Consider the following 7371-nt stretch of genomic DNA (forward strand, 5'->3'; position numbering starts at 1 on the left):
GAGATATTTTATCACTTTCATTGACGATTACTCAAGGTATACATATGTCTTTCCATTAAAAACAAAAGATGAGGCATTTGAGACTTTTAAAACATATAAAGCAGAAGTTGAAAATAAATTGAGTTTGAAGATTAAATCAATTAGATCTGATAGAGGTGGAGAATATTTAGAATCAAATTTTATTGATTTTTGTGAAAAAGAAGGCATTGAGAAACAATTGACTATGTCTTATACACCACAACAAAATGGTGTAGCAAAAAGAAAAAATAGAACTATCATTGAAATGGTTAACTCTATGCTTTATGGATCTGGTATCATTGAAAATTTGTGGACTGAAGCCTTATTTTCTGCATGTCATATTTTGAATCGAATTCATTCCAAGAAACATGATTCATCTCCATATGAACTTTGGAAGAATCGAAAGCCAAATATAAACTATTTTAAAGTATGGGGTTGTTTGGCTCATGTTAGATTACCAGATCAACAATTGACTAAGATTGGATATAGAGGAGTAGATTGTGTATTTATTGGTTATTCACAAACCAGTAAGGCTTATAGATTTTTGAATCTTGAGACTCCAAGCCCTCACACAATTATTGAATCGTTGCATGCTAACTTTTTTGAGCATATATTTCCTAAGAAAAAAGAGTCTTTAGAACAAAATACAAGTTCTTCTATATCTACTCTTAAAAGAAAAATAGTTGAACCTTTGGAAGAAAGTCAACCAAGACGTAGTGCAAGATCAGCCAAACCAAGAGACTTTGGACCAAATTTTCAAGTCTATTTAGTTGAAAGGGATCCTGAAAGTTATGCTGAAACAATGGCTTCACATGATGCTCCTTTCTGGCGTGAAGCTATTGATGATGAAATGCACTCCATTATGTCAAACAATACATGGATTTTATCAGACCTCCCTCCTAGATGTAAGTCTATTGGTTGTAGATGGATCTTTAGAAAGAAATTAAAATCTGATGGAACCTTAGATAAGTACAAAGCTCGTTTGGTGGCAAAAGGTTTTACTCAATTGAAAGATATTGATTATTTTGATACATTTGCACCTGTAGCTCGAATGACTTCTATTTGACTCTTGATTGCTTTAGCCGCAATTCATAGCCTGGTAATACATCAAATGGATGTGAAGACTGCATTTCTGAATGGAGATCTAGATGAAGAGGTTTACATGAAACAACCAGAAGGATTTGTCGTTCCTGGTCAACAACACAAAGTTTGTAAGCTTCTTAAATCTCTTTATGGATTAAAACAAGCTCCAAAACAATGGAATGAGAAATTTAGAAGAGTAATGATTTCTAATGGCTACTCAATCAATGGTGGTGATATTTGTATATTTAGCAAATTTCAAGAAAAATCTGGTGTTATAATATGTTTTTATGTAGATGATATGTTGATCTTTGGAACTGATATTGAAAGAGTCAAAGAAATAAAAAATTTTCTAGCTTCTCAATTTGAAATGAAAGATCTTGGAGAAGCTGATGTAATTCTGGGTATTAAAATTATAAGATCAGCGAATGGCTTGACTCTTACTCAATCAAGTTATATTGAGAAAGTTTTAAAGAGGTTTGGTCACTTTGATGACAAACCTGCTCCTACACCATTTGATCCTAGCATCAAACTAATGCGGAACTCTAGTGATGTTCTCGACCAGCTGACATATTCTCAGATTGTTGGGAGTCTTATGTATGTCATGCATTGTACTAGGCCAGATATTGGTTACACAGTAGGAACTTTGAGCAAGTTTACTAGTAATCCCAGAGTTGAACATTGGAATGCCTTAATTCGTGTTTTAAAATGCCTGAAGGGTACAATTAATGTTGGCCTGCATTATTCTACATTTTCCATTGTTCTTGAAGGCTATAGTGATGCTACTTGGAATTCTAATCCGAATGACTCTAAATCTATTACTGCTTGGATTTTTCACTTTGGCTGGAGCAGCGATCTCTTGGAAATCAAAGAAGCAAACATGTATTACTCATTCAACCATGGAGTCAGAATTTATAGCTATGTCTTCTGCTGGAGAAGAAGTTGATTGGTTGCGATCAATGCTGATAGATATTCCTTTATGGAGTAAGCCAATACCACCTTTAACTATCTATTGTGATAATCAAGCTGCTATATTTCGGGCTTCAAGTGACTGCTATAATGGCAAGTCGAGACAAGTTCGTCTCAAACATAATCATGTCAGGAGATTATTGGAGGAAGGCGTGATATCGCTTCAATATGTGAAGTCCAGATTTAATTTAGCGGATCCTTTGTCTAAAGGGTTAGGCAAAGATTTACTGGTGCAAACTTGTAATGGGATGGGAATAAAGCCCGTTTAAATTAATTGTACTTTATGGTAACCCTACCTAATGATGTAATCTTCGGTTCAAAGGGAAAAACAAGTAAAGTTACAATTGTGAAGCACATCAATAAAATTTTCATTTTCAAAATAAAATGAAATAAGTAGATGTGCATGATTGACATTCTTTTCTTTGGTTGGAGTTAGTAAGAAAACTCTTGATAAATTTTTTTTCCGATATTCCTGCTGAAGAGAAGGATGAGATTATATTCTCTTAATAAGTCTATATATCGATTTCGATTGGAGTGTGTAGGAATACTCTTGATAGATTTACCGATACTTTGTGTAAAGGAGGATGAGATTAATTTCTCTTAATGAAGTTCATAGACTATTTGGTCGGAGTATGCAAAGTTACTCTTGATGAATTCACCGCACTAAGTGCGAAGTGGAGGCCGCTTCAATAAGATTTTAACAGGAAATCTTAAAGCACTTGGCTAAAAAGAACTTAGGACACATGGCCGTAAGGTGTCAAAGGATTTCGATTTTCACCGGAACATAGTGATATGCGTGGAGTATATTTTTTTTCTAACTTCATTCAATGATGCACTTAGTTCAAGATTTGTTCACTAAGTAGTCAATGATTTAGCAAAACCTTCACTAGCTAATGGTTCAAGTCCAAAAGACACCATTATTGATGCATGTTGCTAGATTAATGTCTCAAAATGTTTTTTGGATTTTTTAGAGATAAAATTTCTTGAAACAAGTGGGGGATTGTAAGAGTTAGTGTTTCAACTAATTTTGAAACAAATTCATCCGTTTTGAAATAACAAATACATGAATGTGAGTTGTAACATTCATTTATTTAATTCTTTGTTATAAACATTTGCAAGAAGTTTTTTTTAATTCTACGTTATGGGTTTTTGAAAGACAAATTTTTTGTTTCCAATTCATGAACCTAATAAATTCTTTTAATTAAAAATCTTTTTCTTGCAAAACTTTTTATCCTATAAATTGAGTTTCCATTGGTTGAAAAAGATAAGCATTCAAACAAAAGTACTTTCCCTTGAAAACACTTGTGAGACATTGATCAAAAGGTGAAATCACCAATTCAAGAATAGAAGAGCAACATTCTTGAATGCTACTTGTTTTGTGGCTTAGTTGAATCCCGAAGATAGAGTTGTTATTTATTCTTCCGATTGCTCGTGGGAGAGACTCCAACTATCTTCAAGAAACGTATTAACGTGCCTCTAAGCCAAGCAAGTTTTATTTTGTATTCCTTGTAATTTTATCATTCTTGTTCATTTGTTCTAACAAAATCCACCATAAACGATTGCCCAAAACTCTTTGGACCTTACAAAATTTTCCATTAACATGCTCCAATGGTCATAATGACCATCAAAGGGTGGAATAACAGGTTGAACAAAACTCTCTGAAGACTTGGCACACTCACAATTAAAGCACGTTCACCCTCACTGGCTTCTGATACAACTATTAGAAACTAGAGAGAAATCAAAATAAATGAAGAAGAGTTTGGGAGGTGGTAAGCTTCTCACTAAATTGAAACAATGAACATCCTACATTATCTCAACCACTAAGCCATAAAAGAAATTAAAACTTACCTACTAAGTCACACATTTCCAGTAACTTGGAAATACCAACCATATAACCTTACAACTAGGAAAGAAGAAAATTAATTAAAATATCTAACATGGAGAATATAGTAACATATTTACCTAATTGCTAATATTAAAAGGAAACATAACAACATATCAGTAGGATGGATCTAACAAGTAAAGTTTGAGAAGACTTAAGTGTATGCAAACTTTATCTCTAGATAATGAGATAGAGAGTTTGTAATTCAATGAACTCTTAGCCCAAGAAAAAAATAATATTATAAAGAAAATTTTGAAGTAACTTTTGTATAGATTATCCTCATAATATAAAGTGAAGACCATAAAAAGAATATGAAACATGTACCTTAAAAACATCTCCAACAAGGACTAGAAAAGAATTAGGTGAGAAATCAACATCAGCCCTTTGTCCATTATCCCTTTGAATTTGCATTCCATTTATTTGAATTTGGAATAAAATAGTAAGTATATTTTTTTCCGTGTGTGGAGCCAATCCATTTCCATTCTAGTCCCTTGTAAGTTTTCTATATTTATTGAAAATAAGTACATAATTTGATGATTCATCTGCTCCTTAATGGATTTCTCTACTCCCAAAATCTCCATAACCATTGTAACATATGATAACTCGAAATAGCTAAGAATAAGTTAAGAAACTAAAAATAATCTCTTTTGAAAAGAAAGGAAAATATCAGGAAAATTTCGTAAGTTAAAAAAGTATGTTTTGGTCATTTTCAAAAATACATAGCTCAGTATGAGTTCTTGATATGGTTGGAAATCCCTTGGAGAGAACCTTCCAACTCCGCGAAGTTTGCGCATTTTCGATATCATATGAAGGAGATATGCCTATCGGAAGTTGGGATGTTGGATTGAGAAAGGTCCCAATCCGGATTTAAGGAAGGGCAAACTAGTCTTTTCGCCAATTAATTTCCTATTTCATTGTTGGGGTTTATTTGGGGTAAAAACAAGTTCAGTTAAAATTCGAAACTCAAACATCACGCTTAGAGCTTGGAGAAGAGAGAAAAGAAGAAGGAAAGGGAGAAAAGTCAAGAATTCATAAAGAACGCAAGGATTTGCGAGCGCGATTTGTCAGGGGTGATTCCTATCAAGGTATGTGAGATCTTTTGGGTTGGGTCAATTTATCCACACACCAATTTGTTTCAATTCAATGGTTTTGTGATTTGATTACCTGTTAAGAAGTGAGTTCTTAATGAATTTTATCGAATTATTGTTTGTTGAGTTGTTTGAATGTCCATTATGAGTGATTCGTAATTGCTGAGTTACTTTGCAAGTAAGATATATTGGAGATATTATGATACTGAGGGTTTGAGAAAAGAACTATGGGGGTTTAGAGGATTTAAGATCAGAAAATGAGTTGAAAAACACGTCAGACGCACTAGGGTAGGGACAAGCGCGTTATGCCCCATAACGCCAGGAAGGCTGAGACGGCATGCCTAAAATGAACCACAGTCATTTGGGGTTGGCGTGGCTCGCCCCAAATGCACCCAAATCGACAGTTATCGTAGTTTATCCTTTTAAGTCCTTCTATAGTATTTTAACACCTCCAGTGATTTTAATTACTTCAAATGTTTTCTAAACACCTAGGAATCACCAAAAATATGAATCATAACCGTGAATTCTTAATTTCATCAAGGAAAGTTAATATTTTAGTCAAAAGAGTTAAGAGTTAAGTTTAGAAGTTAAGAAGTAAGTCAAGGCAAAGTTCTTAAAGTTTCAAGAGTATTTATTAAACGTTTTAAATTCATTTTAAAGGTCAAGTTTTGAGATAAGTAAATAGTAAAGAGTTGAAGATATTCGTTAAAAGAAATATATGGGAACTAAGTATTCCCTAAGAGTTGAGTTCATTTGTCAAAAGCTATAAGGGAATTGAGTATTCCCTAAGACTTTATAAATGTTATCACATTTAAGTTTAAGGAAACTAAGAGTTCTAAAAGGGTTTTGAATAAGAAAAAAGGAACATTATTTCTAAGAGAGTTTTTTAGGCTAAGTGTTGAGCAATTATCTCAAGGCAAGAGAAGAAGTTTTTTTTTTTTTTAAACAGATGAACTAAAGTATATTTTGGGAGTAGTACTGAGTACCAATGTGGGAATGAGGGTTCATATTAACTGAAGTCTCCATAAAAATCATGTAGCCATCATGGGTATTAACGGGTCATACATTTTAGATGGTCACGTAAGTTAAGCTAGTGGATCAACCAAGGTAAATAGTTCTATGTGATGGCAAAGTATAGGACAATATTCTAGCAGCGTGGAAAAAACGTTGTATCACCATTTTAAGCTCATAATGGTGGTTTTCGGTTAGATAATCTCCCACAGAAACTACATTACTGTGTTTCTGTTGCATAAGTAAGTCGACTTTTTTTATTGAATTTTCTTTAACGAACTAAGTGTTTACATTGTTTTACAAGCTATTATATATTGCATGTCTTATTGCTTTATATTAAGTCAAGTATTCATGAGTTCACTAGAGCCGACTTAAGTGTTTCTTCTTACTTCTTTGAAGCTTAAGCTGTTAGAATTCCAATTCGCATACTCGTACATTCAATGTAGTGAATCCAGTTGGCCTGCATCGTATTATGATGCTGGTGCAGGTAACCAGGATCAGCATCATCAAGTTTCTCGTAGATCAAGCTAAGCACTCGGAGTAAGTGGTGAGCCTCCTTACATTCTGGAGGACAAACATTTATTGCTTACAGTCATTCTTTTACAGGATGTTGAGGGGTCTAACCCTACATCTATCATAGTATTCTAGTGGCTTCATAGACAGTCAGACAGTTTAGTTTTGAGTCTCTTCTTTGCATTAAATATGTTTTGCTATGAGACTTTAGTGTCATTTTGGCCAGTTATTTAATTGGAGTTATTTTATGAGAATGTATTCTTATTTGAGTTAAGTCTTCCGCTAAGTTAAGCAAGTCAGACCAAGGTTGTTCTAGGCCAACAATGGTCATTGAGTGTCGACTACGTCCAGGGTGTAGACTCGGAACGTGACACCATTCTTTTATTGTCTTTTATGACATTGACAATTGCTTTGAGTAGGAAAGTACCGTATCACTGTTAAATTTACAAGAAAACTAAGTTGAATGAAAGTATAATAAATTGAGAAACACAAAGGTAATTGAGTGTAGTGAGAAAAAAATATATACCGTTGGCACTATAACAAAAGAGTCATTTAATTTAGTGGTAATAGATTTTCTATTGTCGTAAGAATATTTAATAATAATTAACTTAATTTCGCTATATTCAAAGTTGTTAAAGTATTGAATGACATTTACCCTTAGTATTGATTGTAAATATCTATATTATATCATTGCCGAAAAATACAATATAGGGCAATTATATTATTGCTGCAATATCTTTTATTTGTTATAATGTTTTAACTAAGCTGAAGTTCAAAATATAATATATATATATATATATATATATATAT

General features: G+C 33.0%; 1 pseudogene; it reads left to right on the top strand.

The window, feature by feature from the left end:
- The first annotated feature begins 1129 nt into the window (after positions 1-1129).
- The window catches only part of LOC114074882, a 14763-nt pseudogene continuing 8521 nt past the window's right edge, over positions 1130-7371 (top strand).

This window comes from Solanum pennellii, chromosome 1, assembly GCF_001406875.1.
Source record: "Solanum pennellii chromosome 1, SPENNV200".
Lineage (NCBI taxonomy): Eukaryota > Viridiplantae > Streptophyta > Magnoliopsida > Solanales > Solanaceae > Solanum > Solanum pennellii.